Source organism: Syngnathus leptorhynchus, unplaced genomic scaffold, assembly GCF_054491065.1.
Source record: "Syngnathus leptorhynchus isolate UIUO unplaced genomic scaffold, UIUO_Slep HiC_scaffold_51, whole genome shotgun sequence".
NCBI classification, from domain to species: domain Eukaryota; kingdom Metazoa; phylum Chordata; class Actinopteri; order Syngnathiformes; family Syngnathidae; genus Syngnathus; species Syngnathus leptorhynchus.
Window position 1 is genome coordinate 487501 of NW_028232018.1, and position 17506 is coordinate 505006.

The 17506-nt window shown below is 46.9% G+C and overlaps 1 pseudogene; it reads right to left on the bottom strand.

The window, feature by feature from the left end:
- Window positions 1-14634: 14634 nt before the first annotated feature.
- On the bottom strand, window positions 14635-17348 carry LOC147038543 (doublesex- and mab-3-related transcription factor 3-like; annotated as a pseudogene).
- Window positions 17349-17506: the final 158 nt, after the last annotated feature.

Consider the following 17506-nt stretch of genomic DNA (forward strand, 5'->3'; position numbering starts at 1 on the left):
GGGGTCGAATCTCGGCCTGTGTTTTCGGAGCCGGCCGGGCCTCACGCTCCCTCCTTGGATGGACAACATTCGTAGTTGACACTTTGTGTCATTTTATCCGAGCGGGCGGGCGCCGCGAGGCGGACCGTCCGGGGCGACTCTCGGCCTGTGTTTAAGGAGCCGGCCGGGCATCACGCTCCTTCCTTGGATGGACAACATTCGCAGTTGACACTTTGTGTCATTTTATCCGAGCGGACGGGCGCCGCGAGGCGGACCGTCCGGGGCGACTCTCGGCCTGTGTTTAAGGAGCCGGCCGGGCATCACGCTCCTTCCTTGGATGGACAACATTCGCAGTTGACACTTTGTGTCATTTTATCCGAGCAGACGGGCGCCGCGAGGCGGACCGTCCGGGGCGACTCTCGGCCTGTGTTTTCGGAGCCGGCCGGGCATCACGCTCCCTCCTTGGATGGACAACATTCGTAGTTGACACTTTGTGTCATTTTATCCGAGCAGACGGGCGCCGCGAGGCGGACCGTCCGGGGCGACTCTCGGCCTGTGTTTTCGGAGCCGGCCGGGCATCACGCTCCCTCCTTGGATGGACAACATTCGTAGTTGACACTTTGTGTCATTTTATCCGAGCAGACGGGCGCCGCGAGGCGGACCGTCCGGGGCGACTCTCGGCCTGTGTTTTCGGAGCCGGCCGGGCATCACGCTCCCTCCTTGGATGGACAACATTCGTAGTTGACACTTTGTGTCATTTTATCCGAGCGGACGGGCGCCGCGAGGCGGACCGTCCGGGGCGACTCTCGGCCTGTGTTTAAGGAGCCGGCCGGGCATCACGCTCCTTCCTTGGATGGACAACATTCGCAGTTGACACTTTGTGTCATTTTATCCGAGCGGGCGGGCGCCGCGAGGCGGACCGTCCGGGGCGACTCTCGGCCTGTGTTTAAGGAGCCGGCCGGGCATCACGCTCCTTCCTTGGATGGACAACATTCGCAGTTGACACTTTGTGTCATTTTGTTCGGCCTGTGTTTAAGGAGGCGGCCGTCCTCCACTCGGTCCGTGTTTAAGGAGCGACACTCGCGCTCCGGTTCGGCCTGTGTTTAAGGAGGCGGCCGTCCTCCCCTTGGTCTGTGTTAAGGGCGACACTCGGTCCGTGTTTAAGGAGCCTGGCCCTCGCGCTCCGGTTCGGCCTGTATTTAGGGAGGCGGCCGTCCTCCGCTTGGTCTGTGTTAAGGGCGACACTCGGTCCATGTTTGAGGAGCCTGGCCCTGACGCTCCTCTCCGGCCTGTGTTTAAGGAGGCGGCCGTCCTCCCCTTGGTCTGTGTTAAGGGCGACACTCGGTCCATGTTTGAGGAGCCTGGCCCTGACGCTCCTCTCCGGCCTGTGTTTAAGGAGGCGGCCGTCCTCCCCTTGGTCTGTGTTAAGGGCGACACTCGGTCCATGTTTGAGGAGCCTGGCCCTGACGCTCCTCTCCGGCCTGTGTTTAAGGAGGCGGCCGTCCTCCCCTTGGTCTGTGTTAAGGGCGACACTCGGTCCATGTTTGAGGAGCCTGGCCCTGACGCTCCTCTCCGGCCTGTGTTTAAGGAGGCGGCCGTCCTCCCCTTGGTCTGTGTTAAGGGCGACACTCGGTCCATGTTTGAGGAGCCTGGCCCTGACGCTCCTCTCCGGCCTGTGTTTAAGGAGGCGGCCGTCCTCCCCTTGGTCTGTGTTAAGGGCGACACTCGGTCCATGTTTAAGGAGCCTGGCCCTGACGCTCCTCTCCGGCCTGTGTTTAAGGAGGCGGCCGTCCTCCCCTTGGTCTGTGTTAAGGGCGACACTCGGTCCGTGTTTAAGGAGCCTGGCCCTCGCGCTCCGGTTCGGCCTGTATTTAGGGAGGCGGCCGTCCTCCGCTTGGTCTGTGTTAAGGGCGACACTCGGTCCGTGTTTAAGGAGCCGGCCCTGACGCTCCTCTTCGGCCTGTGTTTAAGGAGGCGGCCGTCCTCCACTTCCTTCCATGCACCACCACATTCGCAGTTGACACTTTGCCATTTTTTCAGAGAGGTGACACTTAGTCGTTTTTTCGAAAGTTGACACTTAGTCGTTTTTTCGAAAGTTGACACTTTGCCGTTTTTTCAGAGAGGTGACACTTAGCCGTTTTTTCGAAAGTTGACACTTAGCCGTTTTTTCGAAAGTTGACACTTAGCCGTTTTTTCGAAAGTTGACACTTAGCCGTTTTTTCGAAAGTTGACACTTAGTCACTTTTTCGCCACAGTGACACCTCCAGCGCGTGCCACGGCGCTTTTCAGGTCTTCTATCCGACCTTGTGCTGTCGAGGACGGCGTGTCCGACGCCGTGGGGAGACCAGCACCATCTCCTCCATACTCGTAAACGAGGTGCTTTGGAAAACGGGGGGAAAGTCGATGAGTACACTGACTACTGGGACCATTTCATTGTACTCTGGCGCACCTGAAGACCAAAAAAGGTACTGCACCTTAGCCCGGGTACCTCACCCCCTGGTACCTCGAGGAGAACTTAGAAAAATTTCGACAAATTTTTGGTGAGCTCCAGGGAAAGAGGCTGATTTTTCGCTTTTTGAGGCCGACCGCCGAACCGGCGCGGGGCGGACTCACAAGCCCCGCAGAGCCGTGGGCACTTAGTCGTTTTTTCAGAGAGGCGACACTTAGTCGTTTTTTCAGAGGCGACACTTAGTCGTTTTTTCGAAAGTTGACACTTAGCCGTTTTTTCGAAAGTCGACACTTAGCCGTTTTTTTGGAAAGTTGACACTTAGTCGTTTTTTCGAAAGTTGACACTTAGTCGTTTTTTCGCCACAATTGGCTCTGAGCTCCAGGGGGAGAGCCTGGTTTTTCCTTATTTCAGGCCGGCTGGGGAACCGGCGCGGGTCGGATGCACGAGCCCGGCAGAGCCGTGGGCACTTAGAAAATTTTCGCCGATTAAGCTGGGACCTCCAGGCGGAGACCGGCATTCCTCGTCCTCGGGGTTCGACCCAGGAACCGGCGCTGGGCAGACGCCGTAGCCACGCAGAGCCGTGGGCACTTAGAAAATATTCGCCAAGTTGGCTCTGAGCTCCAGGCGGAGAGGCTGGTTTTGCCTTATTTCAGGCCGGCTGGGGAACCGGCGCGGGTCGGATGCACGAGCCCGCAGAGCCGTGGGCACTTTGCCATTTTCTCAGAGTCGACACTTAGTCGTTTTTTCAGAGAGGCGACACTCTGTCGTTTTTTCGAAAGTTGACACTTTGCCGTTTTTTCAGAGAGGCGACACTTAGCCGTTTTTTCGAAAGTCGACACTTAGCCGTTTTTTCAGAGATGTGACACTTAGCCGTTTTTTCAGAGATGTGACACTTAGCCGTTTTTTCAGAGATGTGACACTTTGCCGTTTTTTCGAAAGTTGACACTTAGCCGTTTTTTCGAAAGTCGACACTTAGCCGTTTTTTCAGAGATGTGACACTTTGCCGTTTTTTCAAAAGTTGACACTTAGCCGTTTTTTCGAAAGTTGACACTTAGTCGTTTTTTCAGAGATGTGACACTTAGAAACTTTTTGCCAAGTTGGCTGTGAGCTCCAGGAGGAGACCGTTATTTTTCGTCATTCGAGGCCGACTGCGGAACCGGCGCTGGGCGGACGCCAAAGCTCGGCAGGGCCGTGGGCACTTAGAAACTTTTTGCCAAGTTGGCTGTGAGCTCCAGGAGGAGACCGTTATTTTTCGTCATTCGAGGCCGACTGCGGAACCGGCGCTGAGCGGACGCCAAAGCTCGGCAGGGCCGTGGGCACTTAGAAACTTTTTGCCAAGTTGGCTGTGAGCTCCAGGAGGAGACCGTTATTTTTCGTCATTCGAGGCCGACTGCGGAACCGGCGCTGGGCGGACGCCAAAGCTCGGCAGGGCCGTGGGCACTTAGAAACTTTTTGCCAAGTTGGCTGTGAGCTCCAGGAGGAGACCGTTATTTTTCGTCATTGGAGGCCGACTGCGGAACCGGCGCTGGGCGGACGCCAAAGCTCGGCAGGGCCGTGGGCACTTAGAAACTTTTTGCCAAGTTGGCTGTGAGCTCCAGGAGGAGACCGTTATTTTTCGTCATTCTAGGCCGGCTGCAGAACCGGCGCGGGTCGGATGCACGAGCCCGCAGAGCCGTGGGCACTTTGCCACTTTTTCGCCACAATTGGCTGTGAGCTCCAGGAGGAGACCGTTATTTTTCGTCATTCTAGGCCGGTTGCAGAACCGGCGCGGCTCGGATGCACGAGCCCGCAGAGCCGTGGGCACTTAGAAAATTTTCAGAGAGGCGACACTTTGCCATTTTTTCAGAGAGGTGACACTTAGTCGTTTTTTCGAAAGTTGACACTTAGCCGTTTTTTCGAAAGTTGACACTTAGCCGTTTTTTCGAAAGTTGACACTTAGTCGTTTTTTCGCCAAAGTGCCCACCTCCAGCGCGTGCCACGGCGCTTTCCAGGTCTTCTATCCGACCTTGTGCTGTCGAGGACGGCGTGTCCGACGCCGTGGGGAGACCAGCACCATCTCCTCCATACTCGTAAACGAGGTGCTTTGGAAAACGGGGGGAAAGTCGATGAGTACACTGACTACTGGGACCATTTCATTGTACTCTGGCGCACCTGAAGACCAAAAAAGGTACTGCACCTTAGCCCGGGTACCTCACCCCCTGGTACCTCGAGGAGAACTTAGAAAAATTTCGACAAATTTTTGGTGAGCTCCAGGGAGAGAGGCTGATTTTTCGCTTTTTGAGGCCGACCGCCGAACCGGCGCGGGGCGGACTCACAAGCCCCGCAGAGCCGTGGGCACTTAGTCGTTTTTTCAGAGAGGCGACACTTAGTCGTTTTTTCGAAAGTTGACACTTAGCCGTTTTTTCGAAAGTTGACACTTAGCCGTTTTTTCGAAAGTCGACACTTAGCCGTTTTTTCGAAAGGCGACACTTAGCCGTTTTTTCGAAAGTTGACACTTAGTCGTTTTTTCGCCACAATTGGCTCTGAGCTCCAGGGGGAGAGGCTGGTTTTGCCTTATTTCAGGCCGGCTGGGGAACCGGCGCGGGCCGGATGCACGAGCCCGCAGAGCCGTGGGCACTTTGCCGTTTTTTCAGAGAGGCGACACTTAGTCGTTTTTTCAGAGAGGCGACACTTAGCCGTTTTTTCGAAAGGTGACACTTAGCCGTTTTTTCGAAAGGCGACACTTAGCCGTTTTTTCGAAAGTTGACACTTAGTCGTTTTTTCGCCACAATTGGCTCTGAGCTCCAGGGGGAGAGGCTGGTTTTGCCTTATTTCAGGCCGGCTGGGGAACCGGCGCGGGTCGGATGCACGAGCCCGCAGAGCCGTGGGCACTCTGCCGTTTTTTCAGAGAGGCGACACTTAGTCGTTTTTTCAGAGAGGCGACACTTAGTCGTTTTTTCAGAGAGGCGACACTTAGCCGTTTTTTCGAAAGGCGACACTTAGCCGTTTTTTCGAAAGTTGACACTTAGTCGTTTTTTCGCCACAATTGGCTCTGAGCTCCAGGGGGAGAGGCTGGTTTTGCCTTATTTCAGGCCGGCTGGGGAACCGGCGCGGGTCGTATGCACGAGCCCGCAGAGCCGTGGGCACTTTGCCGTTTTTTCAGAGAGGCGACACTTAGTCGTTTTTTCAGAGAGGCGACACTTAGCCGTTTTTTCAGAGAGGCGACACTTAGCCGTTTTTTCAGAGAGGCGACACTTAGCCGTTTTTTCGAAAGGCGACACTTAGCCGTTTTTTCGAAAGGCGACACTTAGTCGTTTTTTCGCCACAATTGGCTCTGAGCTCCAGGGGGAGAGGCTGGTTTTGCCTTATTTCAGGCCGGCTGGGGAACCGGCGCGGGTCGGATGCACGAGCCCGCAGAGCCGTGGGCACTTTGCCGTTTTTTCAGAGAGGCGACACTTAGCCGTTTTTTCAGAGAGGCGACACTTAGTCGTTTTTTCAGAGAGGCGACACTTAGCCGTTTTTTCAGAGAGGCGACACAGCCGTTTTTTCGAAAGGCGACACTTAGCCGTTTTTTCGAAAGTCGACACTTAGCCGTTTTTTCGAAAGTTGACACTTAGTCGTTTTTTCGAAAGTTGACACTTAGTCGTTTTTTCGCCGATTTTGCTGGGACCTCCAGGCGGAGACCGGCGTTTTTTTGTCTTCCGGGTTCGACCCGGGAACCAGCGCCGAGCGGACACATTCGCTCGCAAGTGCCGTTGGCACTTAGAAAATTTTTCGTTTGTCATGAGCTCCGGGCGGAGACCGGCGTTTTTCGTCTTCCGGGTTCGACCCGGGAACCAGCGCCGAGCGGACACATTCGCTCGCAAGTGCCGTTGGCACTTAGAAAATTTTTCGTTTGTCATGAGCTCCGGGCGGAGACCGGCATTTTTCGTCATTCGGGGCCGACGGGGGAACCAGCCGGAGCGGACACTTTTGCTCGGAAGAGCCGTTGGCACTTAGAAAAAATTCCGTGTCTCGTGAGCTCCAGGGGGGACAGGCTGGTTTTATTCATCCGTAGCCGACATGGGAACCAGCGCGGAGCGGATTGGTGTTGCGCTGGCATATACCTCATCTCTCTCAGGGGTCCCCCTCATACTCGTGCTGATTGTGTTTTGGAAAACGGGGGGTAAGTGATGAGTACATTCCCCGAGTATTTATTCAACTTCTTCACCTTCACACGCAATTTCTTCAGGAATTGCAAATTCTAATTAAACACTAATTAGTGTGAAAGTGAAGACCTTCACACTATTGTTATTCTACTTTTTTGTTGTGCCCACTTTTTTGCCGCTTAACTACTTCCACATACTTCAACCGATTCACTCCGTTCCACTTTTCACTTATTCCAAATATTCAGGAATTGACCGCTCACATTTTATACATTCAAAAAATTTTCCGTTTTCGCAATATTCACAAATTTCCGGCAATTTTTTCCCCATTCATTCTTAATGGCATTCAACATTTCACATTTACGTTGTTCCAGTTTGAAATTCACATAATTCAACACATTCAAATCACATTGGGGACATTCCCAAACTTGGCAAATTCAAAAATTTCACGTTTTCATGTTTCAATTTTTCACAAAATTTCCTTTTTCACTTCTAATTTCTACATACTTCAACCGATTCAACTTGTTCCAACTTTCAACTGTTCATCTTTTCCCTACCTATTCCACACCTTCCCATTTAGCAAAAATTTCACATTTTTCAAATTTTAAATTCAACCAAATTTTCCAAAATTTCCTTTTTCCACTCTAATTTCTACATATTCCACACCTTCCCATTCAGCAAAAATTTCACATTTTTCAACATTCTTCAACCGATTCAACCCATTCCAATTTTATTCACTTTGTTCAACTTATGCTTACCATATTCAGCCCCTTCAACCCCACTTCCACTATGCTTCCACAATTCAACCCTTGACCCCCACTTCCAGTGTGGCGGCCATCTTGGATTGACCCTGAAGTGACCCCAATGACCCCTGAATGGACCGGAAGTGACCCCCAATGAACCGGAAGTGACCTCAGGCAAACCGAAAGTGACCCCAAATAGACCGGAAGTGACCCCAAATGAATCGGAAGTGACCCCAAATAAACCGGAAGTGACCTCAGCTAAACCGGAAGTGGCCTACATTGAACCGGAAGTGACCTCAGCTAAACCGGAAGTGACCTCAGGCGGACATGAAGTGACCTCAGGCGAACCGGAAGTGATCCCAAATAGACCGGAAGTGACCTCAGGCAAACCAGAAGTGACCCAAAATGAATCGGAAGTAACCCAAGTAAAACGGAAGTGGCCTACATTGAACCGGAAGTGACCCAAATAAACCGGAAATGACCTCAGCTAAACTGGAAGTTGCCTATATTGAACCGGAAGTGACCCAAATAAACCGGAAGTGGCCTAAATTAATCCGGAAGTGACCCAAATAAACCGGAAGTGACCCAAATTGAACCGAAATATTTATATTTATTCAAAATTCCACCAAATTCTCAGAAATTCCGTTTTTTACCTCTATTTTCCATAATTTCCAACTGATTCAACCCATTCCAACTTTCAACTCTTCATCTTTTTCTTTCCTATTCCCCAAATTCCCATTTCGCATAAATTCCACATTTCCAAATTTGAAATTCCACCAAATTCTCCAAAATTCCATCTTTCACCTCTAATTTCCACATTTTTCCACCGATTCAACCCATTCCGACTTTAAACTCTTCATCTTTTTCCTCCCTATTCCGCAAATTCCCATTTCCCATAGATTCCACATTTTCAAATTCGAAATTCCACCAAATTCTCCAAAATTCCGTTTCTCATCTCTAATTTCCACATTTTTCCACCTATTCAACCCATTCCCACTTTCAACTCTTCATCTTTTTCCTCCCTATTCCGCAAATTCCCATTTCCCATAGATTTCACATTTTCTAATTTGAAATTCCACCAAATTCTCAAAAATTCAATTTTTCACATCTAAATTCTACGTTTCTCTAAAAATTCAACTCATTCCAAAATCATTCCGCAGTATTCCCCCCCAAAAAAAATATTCAACTATTTGGCCTTCACACGCAATTTCTCCAGAAATTGCAAATTCTAGTTTTTATCGCGATGACGTCACACACCCCCCCCCCCCCCCTTCATCTCCAAATGGGCCCAAAATGGTACCGTTCGTTTGTGCTTCGTTTGTTCTGGTTTGTGCAGCAAAAAGTTTTGTTTGTGCTGGGTTGACGTCATCGCAATAAAAATAAATGTCTAATATCTACGAAACCAGAGCAGCACAAACAAAGCACAAACGAACGGTACCATTTTGGATACATTTGGAGGAAAAGGGGGGGCTGGGTGAGATCATCGCGATAAAAATAAATGTCTAATATGTACGAAACCAGAGCAGCACAAACAAAGCACGAACAAACTGTACCATTTTGGGTCCATTTGGAGGAAAAGGGTGGGGCTGGGTGACGTCATTGCTATAAAATAAATGTCTAATATCTATGAAACCGGAGCAGCACAAACAAAACTTTTTGCTGCACAATCCAGCACAAACAAAGCACAAACGAACGGTAGCATTTTGGGTCCATTTGGAGAAAAAGGGGGGGCTGGGTGAACTCTGGATGACCTATAAAAGAATCTTTTATAACTCGAAAATCGTTGCCGCACAAAAGAAAATTTTTGATGCAGAAACCAGCACAAACGAAACAGACTATTTTCCTTAAATTTTGTAGGGCGGGGGCAGCTTCACTCAGGTGAAACACCGCGGCTCGGGTCTCCCATAGCTACCGCAAGCTGAAGAGCGAGGTGTACGCCAGTAGCCGCTCATGTGTTGTCTTTTTCGGACGCTTTGTCACCACGCACGGACCCTCCCTCCACAATCCCAAAAGATAACCCTTTGGTGTGTGACATACCCATTTTTTCATTTTTTTTAGGAGTCGTGACATTCCTGACAGGTCCGTTTTATCTGATTTGCATTCTTCCACCGGTTTCTCCACTCCTGGCCCAAACATGAGGAGAGTAGCCGGCTTCGAGCGTGCCCTGAACGGCGTGCCCCTGTGACGAGCCCCCCGCCTCCCTCACCCTCTCCTCCCCTCCAGGAAACACCCAGCACTCGTCCAAGTGCGGGCACAACATGATTGTTTTCAAGCAGGAGAACGTCGAGGACTTTTATGAGATTGGAGACGAGCTGGGCAGGTGACTCACGCTCTTTCACTTCAAAATTGCCTTTGCATCTCCCCCCCCAACATGACCCATGCAAAATGTATAAAAATTGGGGGGAAAAATGTATCCCGTGAGGCCTTGACTTTCCCCAATGAATTGAATTGAAATACTAACAATCTGTTTCATCCTCCCAAAAAACGGCTATAAGGTGCTTTATAAGAAGAAGAATGCTACTATATAGTGGCATGACAAACAAAATTGTAGTAGCACAATTAAATGGTAAAAAATATATATAAAATAATAATTTCAGACACTACAATAATTCAATGGGCGGGAAGACCTGGCGGCAGCATTACTGAAACCTAGTACCGCTATGCTGCACTAGCAAGTGTGACTGTATCCTATTAATTTTTTCACAACTGCATGACATTCCTGCAACCTTGTGAAATGACTTTGGTAGGAAGACTACATTTTACTAGTCAGGCAAAACTATTGGTCAGCATTATGATGCTACTTGTAGCATCCGAGAAGCTCCTAGTACGTGACATAATCCTACCTATCACTGAGCCGAGTAATGTTACTAGTCGTTTATTTTAGTTGTGTACTAATAGGCAAAAAATGGCACCGGTATAGTATTAAAAAAAAAATCGCTAGCAAGAGGGCAAAGTGTGTACTAGTTTATGAATCTTAAGCCGGATAATGAGGATATGAAATGAATGAGAGGCAGAGGTGATCGATAGATAGATAGATAGATAGATAGATAGATAGATAGATAGATAGATAGATAGACAGACAGACAGACAGACAGACAGACAGACAGACAGACAGACAGACAGACAGACAGACAGACAGACAGACAGACAGACAGACATATTTATGATAGCTACATACATAGATACATACATAGATACATACATAGATAGATAGATACGTATATATTTTAGATTTGCATTTTTTTCAAGTTTATTATATTATATGCACGTGCTGCAACAATAAATCTTCATGAATATGTTCTCATTCGCTACATTATGGAGAAATGAATGTTAACCAAAAAAATTACAGTACTTTTTAAAGTCATGAAATATGGCTTAGACTATTGCATGAAATAAAATAATTTAAAAAAAGTTATGTTAAAAAGTGTTGAAATCTTATCCAGAGTTATGAATATTCTTATAAAACATATTTAAAATATTTTTTTACCCCAACTATGGAGATAAATTGGAATTGATCAAAATGATTTTAAATGTTAGAGTGCAGAGTTCCAATCCAGATTATACGAATAAAAAATGAACAAGGGTTAAAAACAGGTTTTAAAACAAACAAAACTGTAAATTCCAGAAACTATAAATGTCAAGTACAAATAAACACTCAGCATCCAAGTTAGACTTAAGCATGTCTTAAAACGATAAAAAAATAATTGAAATAAAACAAATCAATTCCTGCTCTGATTAGTTTTATATACTTGATAATTAGTGGCCATACTAACAAAGAATAAAATGTACCTCCACGAGTGGACGGTCCTTTCACTCCAGGTGTTTTCCAGCCTGCTGGAGAGCAGCGAGCACTTAATTGGCTGTTAATTGACTGCGTGTGTCTGCGTGTGTAAGCCGACTGAGCCAAATTTGCCAGCTCACGGCAAACGCCTTTCCCAAGTCACGCTCCCTCTGCTTCTGATTGGCCGCCTCTCCAATCAAAAAAAAAAAACAAATCCGACCAATAGGGAGCCACCAAGCTTCCGCGGTGCTCAAATCTGCTCTTTGACACAGGTTCCTTGACAATATAGTCATAAATGAATTAATTTCATGTCATGGTGTTTCTAGTAAACATATCTGAGTGCAGTGCTGATTTAGCTTGTTAGCTCATATCTTTATGAAGCTCCCTTTATATGCAAAGGTCTCATAAATGTTTCCAAATACCGCAAATTAAGGACGAGGTAGCGAGATGATTTTGAATGTGATGATTTTTAATGAAACATCCATTTAGATACACTTAGTATTGCAAAATCAAAATTTTTGTTGTTTTTTCTTTTTTTTTTTTCTGTTTACATTTATTTGATGGCATTATTTTATTAATTTCAACATTTCATTAATTTATTTTGGAATTTGTCATTTTTTATACTTTCTTTGGTTGTCTTATGTATATAATTATATTTTGTTCTTATGTTATCCCTTTCCACTTTATTTTGGTTAAAGATGCATACACATTATTTCGTTGTATTGTATGTATATACCTTTTGTGTTTTCCTAGTGTATTACTGGTCAATATTTGTAACAACCGCGTAATAGCCCTCTATCTAAGACACTGTGTGCAGCCTGGGGTTCTCTGGGGTCCTAACTCTTCCTCCATGTGTGGAGAAAGGGAGGGTTGAGTAGGTTTTTTAGGGCGTGTTTGAAGACCTGCAGGTGCAGCTTGACTCTCCACTTAGTCTCTTAATTTACGATGGGGGTTACAAGCGGCCACCCCACGCTGCAGTTTCCTGGTGAGGAATGCTTTGATCCGACGGGCCCGGGCCACAGCTCAGGTCGGAGGGATGCGCTCGTCACCAGGGTCTGAACACCTCCAGGTGTAACGTATTCTCTGTGGCTCATTAAGGACCCCTGGGATGATACTTTGAAGGAATTCTTGGCATCTTTTTTTTTTTAAAGTTACACCGGGAAATGTGGGACAGCCTGTAGATCTTGAAGGTCTTCCAGAGGTCGTTGTGGATGGTCTCAATTTCTCTGAGAGGGGGAGTCTTGGATTCTCAATAAAACTAGGGTTTGTGGGTCCCCCATGAAGAGCTACCTGTCCCTGTTGAAACCTGGGCTTCTTGAGGTGGTTCCAAAGAATCTTTGGAAGGCTTGAATGCCTTCTGAAGTGGTTCTAGGTTCTGTTCAAGAAGATATGGCAATCTTTGAAAGACTCTTGATGGGTTCAGGGCCCTTTGGAAGATTTAGAGTTCTTTTCTGTTGAGTCTTCTGAAGGGTTAAGGACTCTTGAATTAAATGTCGCTCATGTTCGAGACCATTTAAGGTTCTTGCAAGGATTCAAATGAGTCTTAAGACACTTAAAGGCATTCTAGGTCTTGTAGAAAAAATTTTGGTCTTCATAGAGGTCTGTGGGAGAGAAGAATAATTGTTTGAGAAGTTCCAAGTCACGTCAAATAAGATTTGCGGTTCTTCCAGCTGATCAACAAAGTCTTCATGAATGTTGGAATAATCTTGAGGAGTTCCAGATCTTGTTACAGAAAACTTTAGAGTACTTGTGACGGTTCAAATGAATCTTTGGAGGCTTTATTGACACATGACACTTTTCCAGAACTTCTGTTGGGTTCTGGAGATGTTGAATGGTCGTATGTCGTGTTGTTGACACACACCAAGCTGAAATGACATTTGATCACGTGCTGTCGTGTTTCTGATTGAAAGAGCAGCAACTAGCTGGAAGTGTCCCACTGAGAAGGAGGAGGTGGAGGTCCACTCCACGCCACTAAAAGTGTAAGTGGAGCGCTGTTATGTTAATTAGCCCGTGATGGACTCGCAACAACACATGCACTTAAGGACATAAGCAGACATGGCAAGCACCATTTGTCTTCGTCTCAAGTGCTTTGACAGCTTGACCCGACACCAGTCAAAAGACAACACGGCAGTTAACACACTAAATCAGTTCTCACCGTCAGTCATTTTGTTTTATACTTTTTCATTTCATGCATGTTGTTTTACTGTCAGTGATTGCTGTTTTATTTCTTTTGGAATTGATCATGCTTTGAAGACAATATTTCTACTGGGCTCTTCAGCTTTATTTGTGTGGTGTTGTCTAAATGTACATTGTAGGGGAAAACATTTAAATAAGTGTTCGTGTTCATCTTGAGTTGTAACTGAGGCCCTTTTCTTAGTCACGAAAAGCGTCAAATGTCGTTTTGACGTCCGAGCACTAGATGTCACACGAAGGCAGCTAAACGCAACGAGCTATATACACCCGGAGCGCTCATGCTGTGTTAACATTTGACCAGCAGGTGGCGGCATTTGTCACCTTATTTGAATGGAAGCAAACTGAACATGCTGCGCCACGCACATGCTGCAGATTCTGCAGATCCAGTTGTCCAAACATTCTGTTATATATGAAATGAGATTACATTATCTGATTCTGTTTACAAATATTCAAGGAAGACGTGAGTTTGGCTTTTATTTCTACTTGTCCAATGAAGCCACTAGGTGAATTTACAGATATCCATGTTTTTGGAGGCCACGCATTTAGTAACGCCTCATGCATTTCAAGAAAACTGATCTTTTTTAACAGTTGATCTTTATGCACTTTTGAGATCGGTGTCGTAGCAACTTAAAACTGTTAGCATCTCAAAGCAAACCAGGCAAAAGTGTTAATGGTTAAATTTGGTGAACATATAATCTGCGTTTTATTTTACCAGAAAGGAACAATTTTCTTGACCTAATTTGAGCCGCCCAGTTCTGTCGTAGCAACGTAGAACTGTTAGCATCTCAAAGCAAACCAGGCAAAAGTGTTGATGGTTAAATTTGGTGAACATATAATCTGTCTTTTATTTTACCAGAAAGAAACAATTTTCTTGACCTAATTTGAGCCGCCCTCTCTTCTCTGGTGGTGAAGAATACAGACTTGAGATTCTGCCATCTAGTGGTGAACACTATTATTACAACTTCAAACTGCTTCGCTACAGTAAACATTTTTACTTTCGAAAACTTATCAAGGGCTATTTGTAGTGTGACACGTGTTTCGGAGGTGTTTCATTTTTATGTTTGAATTGATTTACTTTCCGTTGTGTCCCAGTTAAAAATGTTGAAAGAGGATTTTGTGACACGAACCAGACGATTTCTATTTGGCTCATTTGCTTTTGTGTACAAAGTGGAGGTGGTGGCTGGGCTTTAATAAGGTGACATTTGACACAGTTTACACTTACAGTGTTTTATGTTTATTAGTCACACTGAACACATGCTCACAAACATGACAACGTGGAGGAAATAGACGTAAACGTGCGTACATTCACGAGTAGCGCTCACGTCATTGTTGGTATGGATCTGGTCAAAACAAACAAAAAGCGGTCTAGCCGGACGACTTCATTATCCGGGAATCAGCCGAATCCGAGCGTTCCTCGTAGTCCTCGTCGGGTGAGTGCAGGCCCCCTTTGGCCCCGGCCCCGCAGCCCTCCCCATCCTGGATGGCGCCGCGGGGCTCTTTTGTGACTCTGAAGTGGTGCTGATGTAGGAGCGAGGCCCCCCGGAAGACGGAGCCCCCGGGAGCTCCGGCCGGGCCGAAGGTTGATACGTATTGGGCGGCGGCGGCTGAGCGTAGCTGATATTGCTGCTGCAGGGCCACGGTGTTCCACAGGGTCACATCGTTGGGCACCAGGGAGCCGCCTGGGTCCCGGGTCAGGGAGTTTTCAGAACTAGCGGGTAGCGCGGATGCTGAAGGGGTACACCCAGGGCCTCCACTGAGGGCGACTCAGACGTGAAGCGCAGGGAGTCCGGCACCCTGACGGCGGAGCCCACCGACCACTTGGCCGAGTGGTAAGAGCCCAGGCTGTGCTCGAAAGGGTGCCCGCCCGGCGGAAGCACCAGAGGGTCTGGGTGCGATTCGGGGTGCGGCTGCCCACCCCGGCTGGACAACAGCACCTCGATGGCCCCTACCAGGTCGCCCCCGCAGCCTCGGAGAATGAGCTCCAAAACGGGTGCCTTGTGGCTCGAAAAGATTTTCTTGAGGACCTCCAGTGGGGGACGGTTGGCTCTGAGGCTGAAGGGAAGGTTGACTGAGCCGGCCAGACCCTCAATCAGCACCGCCCGGCTCCCTGGACTGGCAGGGCTCTTCTGGGGAGTCTCGGCGGCTTTGGCTTCTTTCTCTCCCGGGTGGCCGTCTGGGGGCTCCGGTGTGTAGCAGGAGTTTGGTTTGGAACCTTCTGGGGAGCTCACCTGATCTTGGTCTCGCTCTCCAGGACTGCCCTCGGTTTCGGGCCCAGACACGTCCCCACTCCCATCCTCTGGAGCTTCTGCAAAACAAGCAGCGCTGTTTTATATTTCCTGTTAGAGAGCAATAACCCAATTGTGAAATCACAATGGATAATAACGTATTTTGCGATGGATCCTGGTGAAGTCTGCCTAGCAACAAGTGACCCAGATTTTGGATAAATCAGATCAATTGTAAATGGAATTTGTGGTATGTTGTGCTGTTAATAATAAATTGTAAATTATTGTTTTTGGATTAAACGTGACATTTAACAATGGATTTTATTTTAAATTTGTGCAAAACAATGTTAACGTTTTAAAATATATATATAATGCATATTGTACACATATCATAAGTGTATTATTGTGAATTGGTTTTCATGCAGCAATGTATTTTATATGAAAAAGGTTTTTTACGAAAAAATATATTTTATGAACGTAAAAACAATATTTACATGTAACATTACATTTTTCATAAAATTGTTTTTATAAGCAGCAATATATGTGTGTTTTCTGTTATTGAAGTCTGTCAATGATTTTTAATTAAAATAAAAAACGTCCTTAGTCACGTGTCAGGCAATAATAATGATCATTTATCTTTATCTAGCGCCTCAAGTTTGTCATCTGCTCGGTCAATGTGCATGGCCATTGTGTAAATTTGATTGCTATCGTTTTGAATCCTTTAAAAATACGACAAGCCTCAAATGGACACAATTAAAACGCATTTGTTTATATCACGAACCATCCAAATAAATATCTGTTCAAAGTTGTTTTTTTACAGGCGGATATAAAAGCTGACATAAAATGTAGAGTGTACGACTTACATTTGTATTTGAGAATATAAAATTTTCCAAAGGCCGAGTGTGACATCAAAACAATTTGATCATTTGATCCAGGTACCCTTAAATCATTTACTGAAAACAGTGTTGTAATTTAAAATTATGTTGTTTTTAAAATATGTATTCTATATTATTATATATTTTTTGTTATTTTGTTCACAATAGTTACTTTATATTATGATGTGCACGACAAAAATTCCTTTTTAGACATAAAAATACATTCAGCTCACACTTTGCATGACAATGTAAAGAATTGCAGTGCATGCGTGTGTCATTTTGTGTTTACTGTATACGTTTGTACACAGGTGTATGTTTACATATAACAATATAAAACATTAATAATGCAATCCAGCATAAAATAAACAATGTAGTCCATGTTTCCTCCATAGTTTAAGATTTGATTTGATTAGATTCAATTTTTGTAAATTTTGAAACAAAGTTATATCGTTGGAATCCCTGCTTGACGATTGTGATCACGTAGTTTTTGTCATTTTAGATAGACGGCAACTAAAACTTGTTCACGTTTTTCATTGTTTTCCCCTGAAATATATTTCCAGTGTGTCTCTACTAAAATGAGTTATTCATCAAAAGAATCGTAAGTCCAAAAATGATCTGAATAAATCCAGAAGTAGTGTTGACTGCTTTCAAAACGTGGGCCCGCCTTACTGCGTCTTTCTTCCGCGCTCCTCCGGCCGGCGTCGGACTCGCCGCCGGTTGCCGCGGCAGCCGCTGCCGCCGCCGCGGCCCCCTCGGCCGGCACGACCCTGAGGGCCTCCGGGATGAGGCTGTCCAGGCTCTCGTTGGCCTGCTGCCAGCGCAGCGCCACCTGCGCGGCCATGACGCGCTGCCTCTCGATGATGAGGATGCACTTGTCGCAGGCACAGTCCTTGAAGAGGCAGTACCTCTTGTGGCCCTTCAGCCACGACAGCACGCCGTGGTTCCGGCACCGCGCGCATTTGGGCGTCCGCTGGAGGGGAGCCGTAGCCGTTCATCACCCACCCAGATGTGCTTTGCGCACTGTACTTGTCACACGCTCGAGATGAGAGAGACAAGAGTGAAGGGACGGGGACCCGGGTGGCGCGGGGGAAGGTTGGGGTGGCTTACTTTACACGCCCACCCACCCGGCTGTCTATCAAT